The following is a 21,692-nucleotide window of genomic DNA, read 5'->3' on the forward strand; positions in this document are numbered from 1 at the left end:
AAATAGCGGATCTAGGTTGTCCGAATTAATGAAAGTACGGATTAAACAAAATAACCGATAAGTTGAGCCAAGGTACATAAAAAAAAACTACTCTGCGTAGTAGAAATTGTACTTTGAATTCAAGAGAAGAAAAAATAAAACTGAAGAGAAATTTTTAAAAATACATTATTACTAGAATTCGCATTTTATTTATACATTGTGTACGTTCGAATGGCTGTCAGGATTGATCGAAGTCCGGTTTAATTGGGTCCCGATTAATGAGGGGTTACTGTACTGAACTGAAATTAAAATTCTGCTAAAAAGGTCAATCCATGCGCAGACGTAGGCAACTGCATCCGACATAAATAGAGACGATAAGTATGTGAACCCTCATCGAGAAGAGATACTATACGCCATAGAAAAAGACAAGTAGTAGAGCAAATTGAACGAATTTTGGCTAAGTACCGACTTTTATGACATTCCCCATTACGAGTCGGGGATTATATGAGTTCACCGGTAAATTTGATAAATATTCTCTAAATATTCAATAATTTATCACATTTACCAATTTTAGAGGGGGGTTGTGAGTAATCATCGGAGATTATATAAAATCATTGGATTTATCACATTTACCGTAGCAAATACACTCTATAAGAAAAACAATCGACGCCTGTGCCCAACTGAAGCATGTCCCGAACAAACTTCTGCATTGCCGAGTTTGTTCTGCATCAATAGTAGGAGTGACCATGTATTCAACACTATGGCACCCCAAAACATCACCAAAGCTGTCTGTGCCGTGTGTCGTTAAAAAGCAAAAGCACTCTTGAGACTTTACCACGGAGCCACCATACACATACACGAGTATCATCGTTGCCCAAATTGAATCTGGATTCGTCGCAGAAGACTTTCTGTTCCATTTGGTTGTAATCCATTCCTGTCGAACACGACACTACATACTCCAAACAGAGCCGACAGTGTGAAAGCCCTAATACTGCCTTTGTTTTCAGCAGCTTACAGCACCTACAGCTGGGGTGATAATATGGGGTGCCATCATATGCGATAAAATGTCACTTCTGTTATTGATCTACAACACCATGAAAGCTCTGTGGTACATTTGTGATGATAAAACAATTCAAGTAGCTTCCACAAAATTTTCTGCATAATATATATATCTATTTAAAAAATGACAACTCGACGTAAAATTACGATTATCAAATTAATTATTTTACAAAAAGTTTGCCGTCGAAAAGAACTACGAGATGTTAAGTCGTGTTTGTCAAACTAAAATGTTTTGTTGCAAAACACGAGTTTTTTTGCAAATATTTTTAGCTTTTTAATTAAAAAAATATATTAAAAATATGTAATAGAAAAACTGCTTCATTCTATTTCAGTATGAAAGCACTTTTCCCTTTCACTCAAAAATAAAAAGAAAAGAAAATAAAAGACGAAAATAGAAAGGTTTTCTTAGAAATAAATTATTGATATGTAGTTTCTTTTAGCGTAATTTGAAGACTTTTAAAATAGAAGAAATAATACTTAATGTATTTTTTTAAATATCGCTGAAACGAATAAAAAAAAAATAATATAATTAAAAACTCAATAGAAATTGATAAGTAAGCAGTCTTAAAATAAAAAAAATGGGTTGGAAAATGGGTTTTATTCTGACGGTTGGTTTGTTGATCTGTCCCCCCCCCCCCCCTTCTCTCTCTTTTTACTCTTTAAAATGTGAAAGAAATAGTTCGACTCAAACAAACTAAATTCTTTACATGCAATATGCCAGACAGCCCGGTTATTACATCCAGAATATATACAGCTGTCTGGAATATTGCATGTAGTTCCTGCCTTAGCCCTGGCTTATGGGCGGTAACTTATTACTTAAGACCATTATTTGTCCGAAAGGTCTTGAACGGGTCATTTCACTCCCGTGTCTTATTGTTTGATTTCAACAAGTTTTCTTTCAATATGTTTAATAATCAGCTTAAGGAAGCAGTTAAAACTTATCCAAAAAAGAAAACGACCAACACTAGAAAGTACTAAAAAACCGACAGCGTTTGAGATTCTAAATATAACTTGGGGAGGGGGGGGTGGGGTTCTAAAGCATAAGTTTCTTAAAAGATTGTTGTCAGTCGCAAATTGCTTCATAATCTTTATCTTTCTTTACTAATAATAAAGCTGAAAGTTTGTCTGGATCTCTGGATCTCGGTCTGGATCTCTATGACGAGCATAGCGCCTAGGCTGTTCCGTCGATTTTCATGAAATTTGACGCAAAATCAGTTTGTAGCATAGGGTGTGCACTTTTCGAAAATTCGACTTAGTTCTTTTCCTGTTATAATTTTAAGCCCATTTTTCACATAAATTTGATAATATGAGGAAGAAATATTTCATTCCCATTTTTAAGTTTTAAGTCATTTGAATTATGAGTATTAAGAAAAATGTAGGAATCGCTTAGAGAAAAACCATCATCCAGGGCTTATCTTATGCAAGCTTAACGAAATCAAGCTCGAGAATGAAATCAAAAATTAAAGATAAATAGATATTATTTTTGAAGCAAAAATTAAATTTGTATGTTACCATGGTTAAAGACTTTTACTCCTCTTCGTCCCTTTGATTGTTTCGTTACTTTTTTTTATAAACATTTTTAAAAGCGTGCTTATTTTGGCGATCAATCCTTTTCTTTTATTGAAAAGGAATTCAATTAAAATATTTTAACCGTTAAGAAAAAGTCTTCTGCTTTTATTTTTTTAGTTTTTACGGAATTTCTTACAGTAAATTATTAAAATATCGAATTCCAACCTTCTTTCTATAGTGTTTAATTTTGGAAAAATGTTTTTTTCTGCGTTTTAAACAAGGAAGGGAAACTTCCTTCCTGTTTTAAAATATTTCTAAGGCTCTCACTGGTTTCTGTTAAGCTACATGCTAAGTTATTAAATTTGCCAAAAATATGAAGAGATCTTTAAAAAAAAAAAACTTAACGCATAATAACAGACGTTATCTGTAAATGTACAGGCGTAACAAATGGTCTTTTAATATTCTACTATGGGCAAAGCCGTGCGGGTACCGTTAGCTAGTCTGCAAAAAAATTAAAACTTCTTGTTTGATCAGAATCTTTCCTCTAGCTCAAATAACAATACATTTAATCGTTTATTTCGAAAAGTTTATTTTCTGTATTTTGGATCTCATCTGTCTGCTGAAAAAAGAACAACTCTCAGTTTAAGATAAATAAATACCTTTGTGCTGAACAGTAAAGTAAGACAAAACAACGTAAGAAGAAGCACAAATTTGTAAATTACAGCAGACACGTGTTTCGGCGTTACAGGGAACGTCTTTTTCAATGCAAAAAATAATGAGCTTATGGATGAAAAGACATCCGACAAAAGCCAAGAGCAGATAAGCATGCAGCTTAAAAGATAAAAACAAAGTTATAAACCGATCAGGAACCAATAGGAATGCAAGCAAAGGCCAAGAGCTTTCTCTTAGGTACGAACCCAGAAAGAAAGAATTCAATTGGACAAAGATTAAGCCGAAGCTTAAACAAAAAGAAAAGAAATTGTCAGTAACCGTGAACCGCAAGAAAGGAAAAGCTGAATGGAAAACCATGAAATAAAATAAACAGAAACAAAAAATATTCAAAAAAAAAAAGGAAAAATAAAGATAAATAGAAGAAAATTGGGGGGGGGGGGGGGTGTCAATCAAGACAAAAAGGTAAAAATAAACAAAGGAAGATCGATAAAAAATATATATATAAAAGGGGCGGATGGGGAAAGGACAGTATTAAAGATATGGGAGCCAAATGTTAGAAAAATATGGAACTGCACTAAGATCGTTAACTAAGTTATAACTGTTCCTCAAAATATGAAAGGATTCCCAAAAGTCAAGATCTGATGAATTGGGGCATTTTTGGATAATCTGATAAGAGTTAAAATCAAAAGAGTGATTCGAATCCCAACAGTGTTGAGCAATACTAGACTTATTTAATTGTTGTTTTTTCACATAATTTTGATGCTCTTTCAAGCGAATTTTTAAAGCACGCCGAGTCTGTCCAATATAGGCAAGTTTGCAACTACAATTAATTCTATAAATTCCACAACAATTAAGAGGGTGAATAGGATCTTTAAGAGAAGAGAATGAAAGTTTATTAATAGGAGAGAACACCACCTGGAATTGGAAACGTTTTAGAATCTTAGCAACCTGATAGCTTACAGATGGAAAGAATGGCAAAACATCCAAATTCTTTCTGATGAAGGTTCGGTTAAGAACATTAGTTTGGGATTTATTTGAAAGTTTTTTATAAATGGAATCATCAATATAAGTTGATAGAGACTATCCGCCAACTTTGATTGATTCCATTTATAAAAAACTTTCAAATAAATCCCAAACTAATGTTCTTAACCGAACCTTCATCAGAAAGAATTTGGTTGTTTTGCCATTCTTTCCATCTGTAAGCTATCAGGTTGCTAAGATTCTAAAACGTTTCCAATTCCAGGTGGTGTTCTCTCCTATTAATAAACTTTCATTCTCTTCTCTTAAAGATCCTATTCACCCTCTTAATTGTTGTGGAATTTATAGAATTAATTGTAGTTGTAAACTTGCCTATATTGGACAGACTCGGCGTGCATTAAAAATTCGCTTGAAAGAGCATCAAAATTATGTGAAAAAACAACAATTAAATAAGTCTAGTATTGCTCAACACTGTTGGGATTCGAATCACTCTTTTGATTTTAACTCTTATCAGATTATCCAAAAATGCCCCAATTCATCAGATCTTGACTTTTGGGAATCCTTTCATATTTTGAGGAACAGTTATAACTTAGTTAACGATCTTAGTGCAGTTCCATATGTTTCTAACATTTGGCTCCCATATCTTTAATACTGTCCTTTCCCCATCACACCCCCCCCCCCCCGCTTTTTTTATCGATCTTCCTTTGTTTATTTTTACCTTTTTGTCTTGATTGACACCCCCCCCCCCCAATTTTCTTCTATTTATCTTTATTTTTTTTTTTTTTTTTGAATATTTTTTGTTTCTGTTTATTTTATTTCATGGTTTTCCATTCAGCTTTTCCTTTCTTGCGGTTCACGGTTACTGACAATTTCTTTTCTTTTTGTTTAAGCTTCGGCTTAATCTTTGTCCAATTGAATTCTTTCTTTCTGGGTTCGTACCTAAGAGAAAGCTCTTGGCCTTTGCTTGCATTCCTATTGGTTCCTGATCGGTTTATAATTTTGTCATTGGTGTTTGGCTAATCCGCTGTTTTTATCTTTTAAGCTGCATGCTTATCTGCTCTTGGCTTTTGTCGGATGTCTTTTCATCCATAAACTCATTATTTTTTGCATTGAAAAAGACGTTCCCTATAACGCCAAAACACGTGTCTGCTGTAATTTACAAATTTGTGCTTCTTCTTACGTTGTTTTGTCTTACTTAACTCTCAGTTTATTTTATTTATTATTTTTTTATTTATTTATTTATTTATTTTTACGTTGAAACAATCGAAAATTGTTTTAGTTAAATATGGAGCAACTGCAATTACCTACCGAAACAAAATAGAAAAAGATAAGACTAGTAACATTTTTCAAACTGTCATAAGTCCGTTTGTTTTATGTTTAACAGATGTTACGTTTCCGAAATAGACCATTCATTTGATACGCCTCAGAAACATCAGTACAACTATTAAAAGAGATTATTTTCTTACATTAACTTGCAAAATTCTCATACATATGTGAACTCGCCCAGTTTAACAATCAGAATAGCAAAAGCTAAAACTGATTTAAGTCTGACAACGTGACAAAAGCCAAAATTTATCCTATTTGTTCAGTGTTGAAAAAGAATTCAGCAGACGAACACAAATCTAAATCAGCCGACGAGGGAACAATAGGGTCTATTTTTCTTCGTTTTTTTCAAAAGGGGGAAAAACCTTAAAGGTGTCTAAAAGCAACATTTTTACACGTCTGGGTATTCCTGTTCTTAGATTCCTTTGTTTTTGCAACCCACTCCCCAGCACAACACTTCCTTTCAGAGCACTGATAAACTGTTGCAGACAAAATAAAAGAGAAAGTGGGGGGGGGGGGGGGTAGCATTTTTCATGTTCATAATATAAAGTTAGCACACGTGGAGAAAAACCAACGTAAATATGGCCCCAATTTTCGAAGTTCATATTCGTATGCAACGACAAACTCGAAGTTTCAAAGATCTTTCCAGTTAACATTTGTTCTCAAAAAAAAAAAAAAAAACTGATTCATAATAAACTTCCAAAAGTATCAGGAAAAAACAAGAAGTGAAACAATACAGATCGCAAAATCTAATTGTATCACTTTCTCTTCAATTGTTTTGTGAATTAACTTGCTTACAATTGAAAAAATTGCCTTTGACATTTTGCATATAAACGGTGTAATAGATTAGAACCACTCGTCAACAAAAAATTACCAGAAGGAAGGAACGACTTCCACAGAAACATGGTTTTTACAACGAAAGATGAGAAATTATTGAAGATCCAAAAGAAATTTACCCAGTTGTGTGTGTGTATCTACTTTTTACGAATTTTCAGGCAATTTGATGGAATGTTTAGAGGATTGTGTTGTGAAATGGAGTAGCCTCAGGTGCCTCAGGTTTCCAGGGATAGTTGTTTATGTGAGAAAAGAAAGAATTGTTGTTGAGTGCATAGAACGCACCAGCAAGTTTTGGAAATGGCGAACAAATAAGGGTCCTTTGTTTTACAAATGGTGTTTTATGAATAAAATTATTCAACCTTCCAACTAATGAAAATATGACTCTTCTTCGTGTTCTGAGATAATAACTAGGCAGACACACATTTAAAAAAAAAAAAAAAAACTTTCTTTAAAACAAATTTGTGCGACTCAAACTTCATATAAAATGTATTTTTGTTTCAAATAGGTTTTCTTAGGAACACAAATCCTTCTTTGGCTCTAGTTAGTTACACAATGCTTTTAAATAAGGGAAACAAACTTGGGTCAAAGTAACATAAACGCAAGGGTAACATTGATCCAAACAAAAAACAATTGAAAAAGGTAATAACACGTAAAAGTAATAATAAAGGTTAAAAAAATAATAATAACTATTCAGAAATAAGTTTAAGAGTACTCTAGATGTGTAAAAAAGTTTCCCCAGTTGACAAGATTGACAAGTGACAAGATTGATGAGAAAAGATAAAAAAAGTTCACAAATGTGGGCTAAAGTAACCCGTATTCATAGTGCACTTGGCAATTGAAGTCTTACGAAATTGAAAACATGCTTATTTTCACACGGTTCATTTAAATTTTCTGGAGGTTTATTAAAAATGTTCGTTTCTTCTGGATAAAAAGTTTGGTAAACAAGATTTTTTCTCTCGAGAAAAAATGATGAAAATCGAATATTTTTAGGATATGAATTAAATAAATACCATTGTGCTTGAAAAATAAAAGATAAAACAGCATTTTAACATACTAATGTCCAGGAAAGCTGCATTACGCGTATTTTTGAGTTGCACGAAACCCCTTTTGCAAGGGACACCCGGCAAAAGTAGGCTTTTGTTTTTGTCGAATGTCTTTTTATCCATAAACTCGTTTCTTTAGCATTGAATACGGGGTTCCCTATAACTCCAAAATAAGAGTGTACAGCTTTCCTGCTAATTTGTATGTAAAAACGTTCTTTTATATTCTTTTAATTTTCAGGATATGTTCGAAGAACTGAGTTATATTCAAATGCTAGTTAAATGTCAAAAAATAATTACGAGACGGGGAAAAAAACTTTTGACAGAGATAACAGTGGTGGTCAGAATTACAAAGACTGCAGAAAATTGCAAAGAAAAAATCGATTTTTCTGAAGTTATTTAGTCAAATTTATACATTAGATGCGTTTTTATGCTAGAAATTATTGTGGTTCAGTGAAATGGTTCCGTATTGTGGTACAGTTGAAAATACAAAACATAAATGTTTTGCTATATGATTTATTTAAAAAAATTTCATTGTTAAAACTGGACAAAATTATAAGGACAACGAGCATTTGGCCCTGAAAAATCGCAGTAATAAATAATATCCCCCTTTTTTTTACCCCCCCCCCCAATCACTGTTATCAGTCTCGGTGTCATGGAAGTTGAAGAACGTTCTTGGAAATTTTTATCCTGTCTTTTTCGAAGGAAAAAATGAGTTCTTCATTGTTTCGATATTGAATGCCATTTCTTCACACTTTGGGTGCAAAATGTCTCACAAAGTTTCTCTTAAACTTAGATCGAGCCTTTTGTCCGGTCAGTACAGTAATTTCAAGAAATAAGCAACAAGTAGGGGAGAGCGTTGTACCTTGGGACACTGCTAATTTCTAAGAATCTATTTTTAGCAGCCATGTTTTTGTAATCTCTAATAGTAACCTTCACCACTAAATGGTGCCATAGTAAAAATCAGCGTCAAATGAGTAAAATTGACGATTCTGTGAGAGAAAGAAAAATTCATGACATCAAAGTAAATTTTTTTCTTCATTTTATTTCATTTTTACTTTCTTCTATATTTTGTCTTTGTATTTGTAAATTTAATCAATTGAATTTTATTTTGTTATAAAAGAGAAGTACTTTAAATATTTTTCTTATGGGAAAATAACGATAGTGCGTCTAGATTGACCATCATTTTGGTTTTTCTTAAACCACGTGGGGATTGTACCTTGGGACAGCCAAACATTTTGTACCTTAAAACACGTACCAAGGTACAACATATGCATGGTTCTTAATAATTAAGATATGTTTAGGAACATGGAACAATGCTCTGATCTTATGTAGCGTTTTAAACACATTTAATGTTAGATAATAATTAATAATTCAATATTCATAATTAATTATTCATGATTTAATTCACTACAATGAAAAAAAATATTTTTTTTTTGTTTTCTGGTGCAAAATTGGTTCAAGTATATGGCTGTTTCCTGAATCGTGAAGACTTTCCCCAAGATGTATCCCAAGATACAATAGGATGTTATACCTTGGGACAGCTTGGAACTTTTACTTTAAATGGCTGGCAATATTTTATTTTCAAACTGTCTGAATTTTAAAAAATATTGCATAGAAGTATGTTGGGGTATTTTAATGGGACTTTTAGATATTGAATTTGATTCAAATAATTGACATTAAAAATTAAAACTGTCCCAAGGTATAAAACTGTCCCCTAATGATTTTGAAGTTTGAGAAACATATAATTAGGCATTATCCTGGCGGAAAAAATTGTCTTAACTCGAAATTTGCGGTGCTATTGGCTTTGAAAAATATTGCTCAGAACATCAATATTACTTTCAGAATACATTCTGCCCTACACAAAAAATCGTCCATTTAAAAATTTCCTCAGACCATTACTAAGCCGCCTCCAAATCTACGCTTTGAGAATGTTTTTTCCTTCACAGAGATGGTACCTTAAATACCAAAAACAAACTAGTTCATCCTATTTAAACTTTCTCTCACCAAAAAAGGTTACATTATCCCACTTTTTACCTATAACAAAGCATTTTTGGCAGGTTCAACGGTACAACCCTTGGTCTCTAATGAACTGTTTTAAGAGTCAGCAGTGACATTATTTTCATACCATGAGACTAAACGCTCTAAATGACTCGTTTCTATCATTTGTTCATATTTGTTGCTCTTTGATGTATAGTAAATCGTTAAGTTTTTCAAGCAACCACTTTCCTTTTCTCATTTTTTTAAAGTTTAGTACCTAGCCGCATGACTGTAAAAATAGAATGTGACGTCCCCAATCACTTACTGAGCATTTATATCATTATGTAATGCTGTGTGCAGAACAAAAAACATGCAAATTTCGCTTTTTAGAGCACACAAATCTAATTGTTCAGAAAATTTTGTCTATATAACAGCGATGTCTAAATTCAAATTTCATTCTCTGAATACGAAATACCTATGTATTTCCCATAAAAGTAATGAAAAAAGTTTCTTTTACCATAGTTTCCAGTCATAAAATTTGGATAACTTTCCAACCAAATGCAGAGAAGATATGTTGATTTTTCTTTTGTCCTTATAATTTGGCTATCACTGTATGAGGTTTACGATAGTTATGACATTAGAAATGTGCTTAGCTTCAAGCGATTTGTTCAAACTTTTTGCACATCTATAATAGATGCTCGTTTTTTGCTGTTGGAAAAAAAATGTTTTCTAACCAGGCCATTTTTAATAAAAATTTAAACTATCTGCTGGCTTTTGGATGATTTGTTTCCTTTTTAGAGCACTTTGATGAGTACATACAAACTTTCAGTTGTACTGCATCTCAGGGTAATGAAAGAATATCTTTTTTTTTTTTTTTTTTGCCTATTTAAAAAGCAGATGTGGACGAAGTTTTTGGATTTCCGAGGGTCATTCTTCATTTTTTCAAGTCCTGATTTTGCAGTACTTACAGTTTGTGCGATGACGCCCGTTCCTGTACAAAATTGATTCCGCTTATTCATTTAATTCTTAATGTTTTTTTTTTCGATGAGGTTTATCCACTATTAAGAGTTTTGTCTCAAAAAATTTCTTTTTTAATTTTGGTATTACTTATCATATTTTACAAACACTCAGGGGTATAACTTATATTTTACAAACGATGTCACTTTTTGACCCCGCTCCCCTTTTTCTCGTCATAAAGTGTCACACTTTACCTTACACACTCCTCCCCTTGTCACACGTTACACTATTTTTCATTATCATATTTTTATTTAAAAAAAAACACGTGCATTCACGCTCCTTCCTCTCTCTTCCCCTTGTCACAAACTCACAGTTTCACGAACCTCACCCTTCAAAGCGTGACACCATTTGCAGGCGATTACTTAGAGTATTTTCGCATTATTCGTATGAAAAGTTACTGCTAGCTTTTTTTTTTTTTTTTTTCGAGCGACTAACACTTCGACTTTTTTTTTTTTTTTGAACCGAACATCTTTACTTAAATTTTACTTCTCATGTCACGAAATGGGAAAATAATGGAGATAAGATAACTATCCATATGAACTCTTAGTAAAGGGTGTCCCAAAATTAACGCAAGATTTGAATTTGCCACCATTTTTTCCATAAATTGTTGGCAGCCATGAAAAAAGAACAATTTGACAGTTGAGAGTTTAGGGTTAGTAAAAATGGGGTGTTATTGTACCATACAGCTAGAGAGAGTGAAACATTTCAATTACTGCATAAGGCATTTCCTAGTCGCGTACTCTCTCATTTCGGTGATCAGAATTGACACCCTAGATCGTGTGATTTAATATTTTTAAATTTCTTCTTATGGGGTTATTTGAATTCAAAGGTCTATGTCAACAAGCCCACAACCACCCGTGCATTACCGTGTTGCGATACTGAGCGCCAATAACAGTAACTGCTTGACCAGCTTCAACTTTCATTATTTTTGAAACAATTGTTCAATTATGAAAGCGCGTTATTGTATCGTATAACGCTCCATTTTTGATTACCCTAAACTCTCAGCTGTCAAATTGTTCTTTTTTCAGGGTTGCCAACCATTTATTGCAAAAATGGCGGCAAATTCAAATCTTGCGTTAATTTTGGGACACCCTTTATAAAAAAGCGCATAACATTTAAAACCGTTTTAATTGAACTGCAATTTGACAACACTCATGTTTTGATTGTTAATACATCAAAATGAAGGAAATTAACAGCGCACACAGTCTCGATGAATTCTTTTTTTTTATTTTAAAGTCCATAAATAATAAGCTGGTTAAACAATAATAAAATGGGCTGAGGAATACTCGCAAAGGCAAAAAAATATCGCACCCCGGTAACAAAATTGACAACCCAAATAAACAGAATTGGAGAAAACCAATGTTTTAGACAGGGCCAGATTTACATGTAAGCTGAGCAAGCTATAGCTTAGAGCCCTTGCTTTGATGGGGGCCCCTAACTCCCGAAAAATTGTGCGATTCGTTCTTAAAAAATAACTACTTGAAAAAAAAACAATTTCATTTTAAAGTGCTTGAAAATTTGGAAACGTGTGGCTACAAACCTTGAAATTTAAAATTTCTAACAAATTGGAGTAGGTTGGGAAGAGAAATACTAAAATATGTTAAATTCAGTGCGTGTTCATCAAAGTGTGCTTCAATTTTATTTCTTACTAAGCGTATAAATTATGAATTGTTCAAATGGGTAGTATGTTACTTTCTTTTGTTACCTATTTTCTAAATCTGTACACCATTTCTTTTAAAGCACTAATGACTATTTACCATTTTATATTTAATTGATCGTCGTATTTGTTGGTGAGTTGGAGGGGGATCAAAAACTAACTGTATTGAAAGCCCATGTGAGCAAGTAACAATGCATTATCCAATCTCCTCCCTCGCTCTATCTATCTGTCGATTACTACATCGATTGTCAACCCCCCCCCCCCCCCCCAAAAAAAAAAAAAAAAAATTCTACTGTGTATTAACTCAATTTGCAAAAGAGTACCGTAGACGCGGGCTACTTAGGCCCAGTTTTTTTATTTTTTCTCATTCTTTTCTCAAAAAAATTTGTAACTCTTCATATTTCTAAGCTATGGAAACTTGTTTTACAAATCTAGAGGTTTCTTAATTTAATTTTTGAACAGTGATCAATTTATTTCCAAGTATATTTACCCTTTATTAGTGTTTTTAATTTGGGCCAATGTTACCCTTGCGTTTGGGTTACTTTAGCCCAAAGTGGTTTTCTCTATTTAAAACCGCTGTAGAACTAACTTAAGTCAAAGAAATACGTATGTTTATGCGAAAAACTATTTATTGGAATGAAAAATACATTTGAAAGAAGTTTGAGTCACACATATATGTTTTAATTATTATTATTTTTTTAATATGTGTATGCATACCTAGTTATTGTCTCAGAAATTACCGACGGAGAACAGTCATCTTTTCATCAGTTATGAATGTTGAATAATTTTATAAAGACTACACCATTCGTAAAACAAAGGATCCTAAATTTTTAGTCACTTTCAAAACTTTTTGGCGCATTCCATGCTCTCAACATTCGCTCCTTCTGCTCTCGCATCAACAGCTATCTTTAGAAACATGAGCTCATTCCATTCTACAATAATGAAATTCCGTAAACTTTCCAAAAAAAATTAACAACATTTGTAATACGTAGTTGCAACTGGGTAAACCTTTTTCTAAGCCTTCTGCAACTTTTAATTTCTCTTCACTTCCATAATGAAAGCCATGTAATTGAATCCTGATGAATTGAGTCTGCAATCACTCTATGTATCCATTGCCGAGAATTCCAGGATTTTTTTCTTTTGTTTTTCCTGTTTAGAGTCTTATTTTTAGCTATTCTTTACTTTTCCAAATCTCCCTGGTGGATTTTTTCAAGTTTTTATGCTGGGCCAAAGTAGGTCGTAATTTTTAGGTAAAGAGATATGTTGTCATTGTCAATTTTTTTTTTAAAACTCAACAGAAATGAGAAGTACAACTATACTACGGCATAGAGTATTAAATAATGCTCATAAATAGGTACTTTAAAAACTCTTAGCTGATGTAGAACTGCTTCCACATGGAGGAGTTTGAGAGGTTATGAAGGCACATGTTAGCACAAGGAATGCAGAACCACTAATGTTGCTTCTTGAGCAGAGTTTTAGAACTGTTTGCTATACATAATGGAGTCCTTGGGGATGCTCTCTAGTGGAATCTGTCAAAATATGTTGAAAAAATTGCGCCCTGAAGGTTGACAGAGGACGTTGTAAATTTTTATCTATTTGGGCCAAAGAAGGACTCTTCCCTTAGGCCAAAATAGCCCGCGTTTACGGTACGTAACATTAAAAAAAATTTATTTGCCTATTTTTTCGGATAAATTTGATTCCAGTTCAATCCTTCTTTGTACGGATTCAAAATGCAGAAATTGATATTTATTTTGCAAAACTCCGGGGGAGAAACTCCCGGACCCCCTAAAATTGGTGAGCCCTGCATCACTTTCTTGATACTATTCTCCAAAGGACAGCAGGCGAACACATTAAAAAAGGGGAAAAAATAAACAGAGATCATGGCTTTTATGTATCATCACGGGAGAAAAGAAATACATAGTGAGACACAAAAATAATAACAATATTTTTTTAAAAAGAAACTTAAACATGGTCTCTTCCACCAACGACAGAAAAGTTGTCCGGACTACAAAAGAGGCCCCAGGCCCAAAATAGATTAAAGCCCCGTTAAGTCTAAATCCGGCCCTGGTTTTACGCCATACTACTTTTAACTGATTTATAATCAAATACTGCAATACGTGCAAAACATTTATAATGTTAGGTTTATTGGTAGGTGTTTGTCGTCTAAATTAATATTAGAGAGTATATGCAGCTGTAAAAGACGGAAACAAGATTAAAACTCATTCGCCGGTGAATGTCGACTTTCACATAGCACAGTCGAAGACCGAATATTTCCGGTAAATCACTGGCGATTGTGAACATTTTCAAATTTTGGTATTTTACTGTAGCATTTTCGGGGCTTAGTTTCTAACCACTAAAAGTGTTGTTATATTAACCACTAAAAGTGTTGGATCCCCGAACCGTTTTCAATGTATAAATAGTCTTACCTCCGCCGATTTAAGAGGAAATTCAAAAGAAAATTGAAAAAAAGTGTGGGAGCTAAGCTCTCGCTTCTAAAAGTGCGAACATTTTTCTTTTATACGCCACGACGCAACAGTTGTACAACTTTTTACAAGTTTTTGTGGCATGAAAAAGTCATTAAATTTCGATTTTAAGTCAATAATAGTTAGCACACATTATTGAGATGCGCCACTTATGTCACCAGGGTGCGATGTGATGATGAATTAAAATGCTACCAGAAATTGATGCAGCTCTAATTAAAAATCTAAAATTCAAGAATTAATCGATTTGTTATTCGACAAAAAAAATGTATTTAATCTGTTGCAAATTAAATAAACAACAATCAAATATTCCGTCGCAGAAATGGATCATTGTAAAGTAAAAAGTTGTGAATGAAAGTCTCTTTCAAAAGAAGCATTAAGGTGATCTAAAATGGATGCGATGAAATGCTACTTTCTTTTACCAATAAAAACGCACACACACACGAGAAAATAATCTTCTGCCAACTCGCAACTCCAATAAACTATAGAGTGCGCTGCAGCCACTGTCTAATGGCGGATAAAAAAGGTAAAACAAACAAACGCCGTAACTTCTAACTTGCTTTGACGCTTAGTGAATGACAGTAATTTTTCATCGTGTTTGCGGGAAGCTTTCTTTTCTATTCTTCTGAAATTACATTATACCACAAACTGTCTGAAGCCTGTAATTTATCCCAAAGAAAACACGTGGAATGAAATGTTTTACCTTTTTCGGTAGTACTGTTAATCACCGCAAGGTAGCGTATTTGAGCTCTGGAGTTGCGAATAGAGACAACGGAGGTGAAAAACTATTCTTGCAAACGAAATGAAAACATTAGCGTACATTGAATTAAATTGCAGCAACTATGATTGAACTAACTGAATGCGAAAATTATCAGGTAATGACACGCATTCTCTTATTTTATCTTGCAGGGAAGTAAATCTTTTTAACCGACTTCAAAAAAGGAGGTTATGATTTCGTATTGCGGCTTTTTATGTGTGTTTTCGAATTATTCCAACACTACTGGACCGACTTGATTTTTTTTTTTTTTTTTTTTTTGTTTGGAAGGGTATACTTTCCAGATGGTCCTATTGTAATTTGGTCTGGATCTGATAAGGGGTCCCGGAGAAATCCAAGAAACTTTAAATTTCATACATCATGGTCACGTAGTGTTGCTCTGATCGGTGCATTTTCACACCTAAGCTGTTGGCTTTCTCTTGAACGATATTTAATTCTCGCGGCACTTGGATGATTAATTTTCTCAACGCCGCGCCGCATGGTAATTTTTTTATTATAGGTGTTACTAATGTATTTATTACTGCGTAGCAAAGCAGTAAATTAAATATATTTTGCTACTTTAATAGTTGAATCAATTACCTTCATATTTTATTTACTAATAAAAACTTTATTTAGGCACTAAAATATAAAGTTCTTTATTTAATATTCCAATTTTTAAATATATTTAGTGTTCAATTGAGGGTGGGATTGAATACAGAAAACCGCTCCCCCACGATTTAATTTATATTCTTTAATAATAAACATTATAACTGCGAATGGTTTTTGAAGTTTGACAAGTATTCTGGATTTACTATTTCACTATGCCGTCAGTTCAATTTGAAATTAGGGTTATATTAATTAGCAGGCTTCAAAAAAAGGAGGAGGTTCTGAACTCGTCGGATTTGTTTCTCCTTTGTACAATGTTCCATAAATACTCGTAGACACCTGTACCCAGGGGCGTGCACAGGGAGGGGGGAGGAACACCTGTTGGCCCGGGCCCGAGCCTGGAGGGGGTCCAATATTTTTGTAACTAACAGTGAAATATAGGGGTTAACAATATGGATTAGGGGCCTGGAAAGTCATTTGTGATGGACTCCAAAATTTCTGTGCACGCCCCTGCCTGTATCGATAAGGAAAAGTCTTTTTTTGTTTGAAACAGCATAGTTCCTCGGCGGTCTAATGTTAATCAAGTTCAGGTTTGATGAAATTGAAGGAACTCTTCAAATATCATACTCACATTTAAATCGATTTGTACTTTATTAACTTTGTATATCGTCTCACTTAGTGAACCGGTTTTTATGCTTTTTTTTGTTTAGTGGTGGTTTTGTTTGGGGGTGGTCTAACTTAGGTTCCAAATCTTTGATTTACCCTATTTGTTCTTTAGGGAAAAGTTAAAGGTAAAACAATAAATTTCATGTAATATCCCTCACAAACGATTAAATATAAAACCCATTGATAAACCAAGGCCATAAAACAGAGGTTTATACTTTCTTTACCTATAGTTAAAGAAATTACTAAAAATATATATTATTAAGAGTAATGATAATGAAAATTTTGAATTAAGGATTCTCTGAAGCAAACATAAAATTCATTCTAGTGGAATTTTTGATCTAGTGGTTTTTCACTGATAGCTCGAAGAGTTTCTGATGCAAAATGATCAGATAATAAAATGCTTTTTTTTTTCTTTTTTTGAATTAATGCGAAAGATAATGTAATATACGTCTCAATTATTTCGACACTTTTAGCAACCTCTTGTAAATTCAAATTGCAAAAACCATCTTAGTGGGGCCATGTGAAAAAACATGCGACTTTTATCACGAGTTACATGACACGTATTGCGAAACATAAATTACAATTTACAATATTACAATTCTAAAATTTACAATTTTACAAATTTAAACTTAAAGCGATTTCGTTTTTTTTTTTTTAGTGACTCGTTTATTTGCTTTCGGAAAGCAAACTTTGATTAAAGTTGAAAAAGTGATGAAGACATTTTTTTTTTTTTTTTGTACATAGTTACGCATTTGAAAAAACCTTTCTTCACAGTCGTTGGAAGTCTCCGAGACGCTCGCCGTGTTATTTACACCACTAAAAAGCAAAAAATAAATTACTTTTAAATAAAAAAAACGCCTTCAAAAAATACCCAGGAACGAAAAAGCAAAAAAAAAAAAAAAATACCGATTACATTTACATTCTATTTCCTATCCAAACATAGAAATGAAATTTATTTTACAATCCCAGCACAAAAATCAACTAAACTAAACGCCAATTATAAAATAAACAGTGATTTAAATTACTATACGATGGATTATTTTAAATACCTAACTAATTATAACTGAGTAGGTTTAGTTTTAAAGACTAATTTCGCGTATAGTTAAATTAGTGTTTAATTCAAGATTCGGTGGGTTGTCAGTTACGTTATGTAGTTGTTTATAGGAGGCCCCGACTTCAAAAGGTTATTAAAAATTAAGAGATCGTATATAATTAGTTAGGTATTTAAAATAATTCATCGTATAGTAATTTAAATCACTGTTTATTTTATAATTGGCGTTTAGTTTAGTTGATTTTTGTACTGGGATTGTAAAATAAATTTAATTTCTATGTTTGGGTAGGAAATAGAATGTAAACGTAATCGTTTTTTTTTTTTTTTTTTTTTTTTTTTTTTTTCCGTTCCTGGGTATTTTTTGAAGGCGGATTTTTTTTTTTTTATTTAAAAGTAATTTATTGCTAAGTTTTGACATTGCTAAGTTTTTTTCTTCCTACTAGAAAGTGAATGATTTTTGTGCTTTATACTACTATTAAGGTTTTTTTATGTCATTATTGAAAGTAAAGTTTATTAAGAAACAAAATTAAGTAATTATTATTCACCATCAAGTGTTCTCAGAACATCCGAATGCGAAAAAACAATGTATAGAGAAAAAATAATGATGACCTAATAAATACGAAAAGGGTAATAAAGAAAGGGAGAAAGTTCACATTCCGTGGCCTAATGCGGTTAAACCCTATTCTTTATCCCATAATTATAACAGAACTTTCTAGAATAAAATTTGTAGTCATTACAATGTTCTACGATAACATAATGTGCTGGTAGTTTTTCACTGATAGCTCGAAGAGTTTCTGATGCAAAATGATCAGATAATAAAATGCTTTTTTTTTCTTGAATTAATGCGAAAGATAATGTAATATACGTCTCAATTATTTCGACACTTTTAGCAACCTCTTGTAAATTCAAATTGCAAAAACCATCAATTTCGAAGATGTTATTCTCACTAAGTAACTTTCTCGTAAAATTGAATTCTAAACCATAGAAAGTCATTACGTTTTAATAGCCGTTAATATAATCATTCTATCTCTTTAAACATTCAAAAAATACCAGTTTTAACGAGGGTGAAAGCAACAAACGATAAGTCCTATTGAGTGAAATGTTTGTCAAGCTCATGGACAAAAGTAAAGTACATGAATGTTGAGGATTCTCCACAAAAAGCATCTTACCTTTCGGGCTGACGGCACAGGTGTTCCAAAATCTTATCCAACTTTCCCTAGGACTTTCACGGAAAATCGAAACACAAAAGCGCGTCCCATAAATCCAAGCATTCATCCATAGTGGGGAATAAAACCAAACACACCAAATTTGAAATAAGCTAAATCGAACGCCGCGATCACCTACTAAGTAAGTATCGTCTGCAAGCCATAGATAGAAAACCAAGAGTTCGCAATAACCTACATCGTCTGCGGAAGCCACTAGAATAATTAACTACGAACGAAGCGCGGTGGGAAACGTTTGCGCGTAGGGAGCGAAAATAAAATAAAAAATATGTATCTGCTGCGCGCGCGTGTGCACCTTTGCACATCTACCAATGGAATGCTATGAAAGTTCTTGTGACGTTTTGGATTGGCTGAGCGGAATCTCTTTCGGCGATTGTTGACAATACTCTTAGTTGCGTCAGAGGGAGGTAGTGTTGTTCCTTCAAGATTCTAGGTACTTGGATGTGAACAAAAGAATATTTTGGAATTATTTATTTCCTTAATTGTCCCCCCCCCCCCCCACTTAAATTGGTGATATTTTAAAAATGCTACTTCTTTCTGAATTCTTTTAGCCATTTACAATAATCAAAGTTTAGAAAAAAAAAACTTCTTCAGCTTCAGTAAAAATAAATAAAATTGCGTACATTATACTGCAGACTATGCATAGAAAATTATTTTAAAAAGTGCAATTTTATGCAAAGTTATAAGCAAATTAGCAGGTCGAAAGCAATATTTTCGTATGCTAAAACATTGAGAAATGATTTTAAGTAAGTGACAAAATTTTATGCAAAACAAAGTAATGTGAAACAGTGACATAAAAGTTGGCGAGCAAAACGAGCAGGAGGCGGAATCCCCTAGTGGGTTTATATTGATACTTGTAAGGACTTGTGACCGATTCTTTCTCCCTGCACGGAGAAGTTCAGGCTTGTTATGAACAACACCCCTTCCATGGGAAAATTCTGACTACTTTATGTATGGGTGTGAGATGTAACTATTTAAAAAATAATAAATATATAAATAAATAAAAACAGAACTTTTAGGTAAAAATGTTAACCAAAAAGGTACTCTGATCAGAAAAAGAACTGTAACTCATCAACTTCCTTCAAAACCCGATCACAATTCAAAGAAAAGTTCTGTCATTTTAGTTATTTCTAGAAGAAACGAAAATTAATAGAAAATGTTTTGCACTAAAATATGTTTTAAATGAAAAAAAAAGGTAAATAAGGAATAAACTCATAAAATACACCGCCAGCTCAGTCATTCCATTCGAGGACTGCAGTTTCGTGCTTATTAACACTCGTCAGCCCGGCATAGGAAGTGACTGAGCTGGAGGTGGAAAACCTCTTGGGAGTCAAGATAGCCAAACAAACTGGCAGCTAATGTAAAATTAGCACAGACTAAACTAGTGACCGAAGCAATGCTATATTATGTTAGCTACCTTAGTTTGTTTGGCTATCTTGGCTCCCTTAAGAGGTTTTCCACCTCCAGCTCAGTCACTTCCTACTCCGGGCTGATGAGTGCTAATAAGCACGAAACTGCAGTCCACGGATGGAATGACTGAGCTGGCAGTGTATTTTATGTACACTGCCAGCACCCCATAGCCAGGGCCTTAGGCCCTGGCTATGGGGTGGTAAGTTACTGAAAAGACACAAATTGTCAGGAAAATGTTGCAACTTCTTAAAACTCCGGAAGAGTTTGTAAAGTTTTACATCATCAGTGGAACTTGAAATGATCGAAAAGGAGCCTTCCGTATCAAATTTTCTGCTAAATATAAATTTTGTAAAAGTAAATAAAGTATTATAATCGCGAAAAAATTGTCAGGTAAAATTCGGCCTAATTTTTCATTTTCTGACCCTAGAATGAATGATGGGTGGTTCTATTGATACGACCGTACTTATAACGTATGGGCGGCCAAAATATCAATTTTGATGATTCCCGAGTTTATTGTCACGAGTTTTCTCGTGACGTCTGTAGGGGCGCTTGTACGTGTGTATGTATGTGTGTTTTTATCTCGCATAACTCAAAAGCGTTTAGCTGTAGAAGACTGAAATTTGGTATGTAAACTCTGAGTGGGGTCTAGTTATGCAACTAGGGCCGTGCACTGATATTATGGGATCCGTAGCAAATGAGTTTTACAGACCCTCCCCCTACAAAAGAAAAACCTTCATTCAATCAGTACTCTTCACATTCCCCCCCCCCCCCCTTCTTCGAATTCAACACCTGTTTAAACCAATAAAACTTTTTACAAAGTTGTAGCTTTTGAGACAACATGTTAGAAAATTATTTTAACCGTAAAATAAAATTTCAAGTGTTTAATATCATCCATTTGGTTTACCCTTCGTTATTAAAAGGTACATCAAATCAACAAATGCATATACTGTGCCGAATTTTCAATCTCTACGTACAAAACAGTGCATAAAAAACATGTTTAATTTCTACATAATACTGTTATGAGTTAGTATAATATGAATCTGAATATAATGTGTGATTTTGTATCCAAACAATTCTATACAAAATCTTTCAATGAACCATCAAAATAATGAAAGTAGCAAAAATACAACTCAACCATCAAACATATATTTCTTAGTGTCACAACACATTGCAATAGAACGCCAAAATCCGCATATGTAGTTCAAATTTTCAAATTGTTCGGATTTTCGAAAATTTCCAAGAAAATACCGTTTTGGAAAATTGTAAGTCCCTTATTCAAATAAAGTGGTTGTACAATATGTCTGTACATAACGTACAACACAGTAAATGACGCTACAATGTATAATTACATTTGTTAACAAACTTCAAGAAAAATTTAGGATCGTTGTTTACGTTTCATAATATTCGGAAAATTTGTTGAAACTTCATGAGAGTGCATTCGGGTTTTTAGG

General features: G+C 33.2%; 1 protein-coding gene across 1 annotated transcript in view; it reads right to left on the reverse strand.

Moving 5' to 3' along the window:
• LOC129231666 (protein Wnt-5b-like) overlaps nt 1–18,992 on the reverse strand; it is a 186,275-nt gene extending 167,283 nt beyond the window's left edge. The window contains exon 1 of the mRNA XM_054866031.1: nt 18,778–18,992. The gene's annotated coding sequence lies outside the window, so the exon portion shown is untranslated. The remainder of the gene's footprint in view (nt 1–18,777) is intronic.
• Nucleotides 18,993–21,692: the final 2,700 nt, after the last annotated feature.

Source organism: Uloborus diversus, chromosome 1 (genome assembly GCF_026930045.1).
Source record: "Uloborus diversus isolate 005 chromosome 1, Udiv.v.3.1, whole genome shotgun sequence".
Lineage (NCBI taxonomy): Eukaryota > Metazoa > Arthropoda > Arachnida > Araneae > Uloboridae > Uloborus > Uloborus diversus.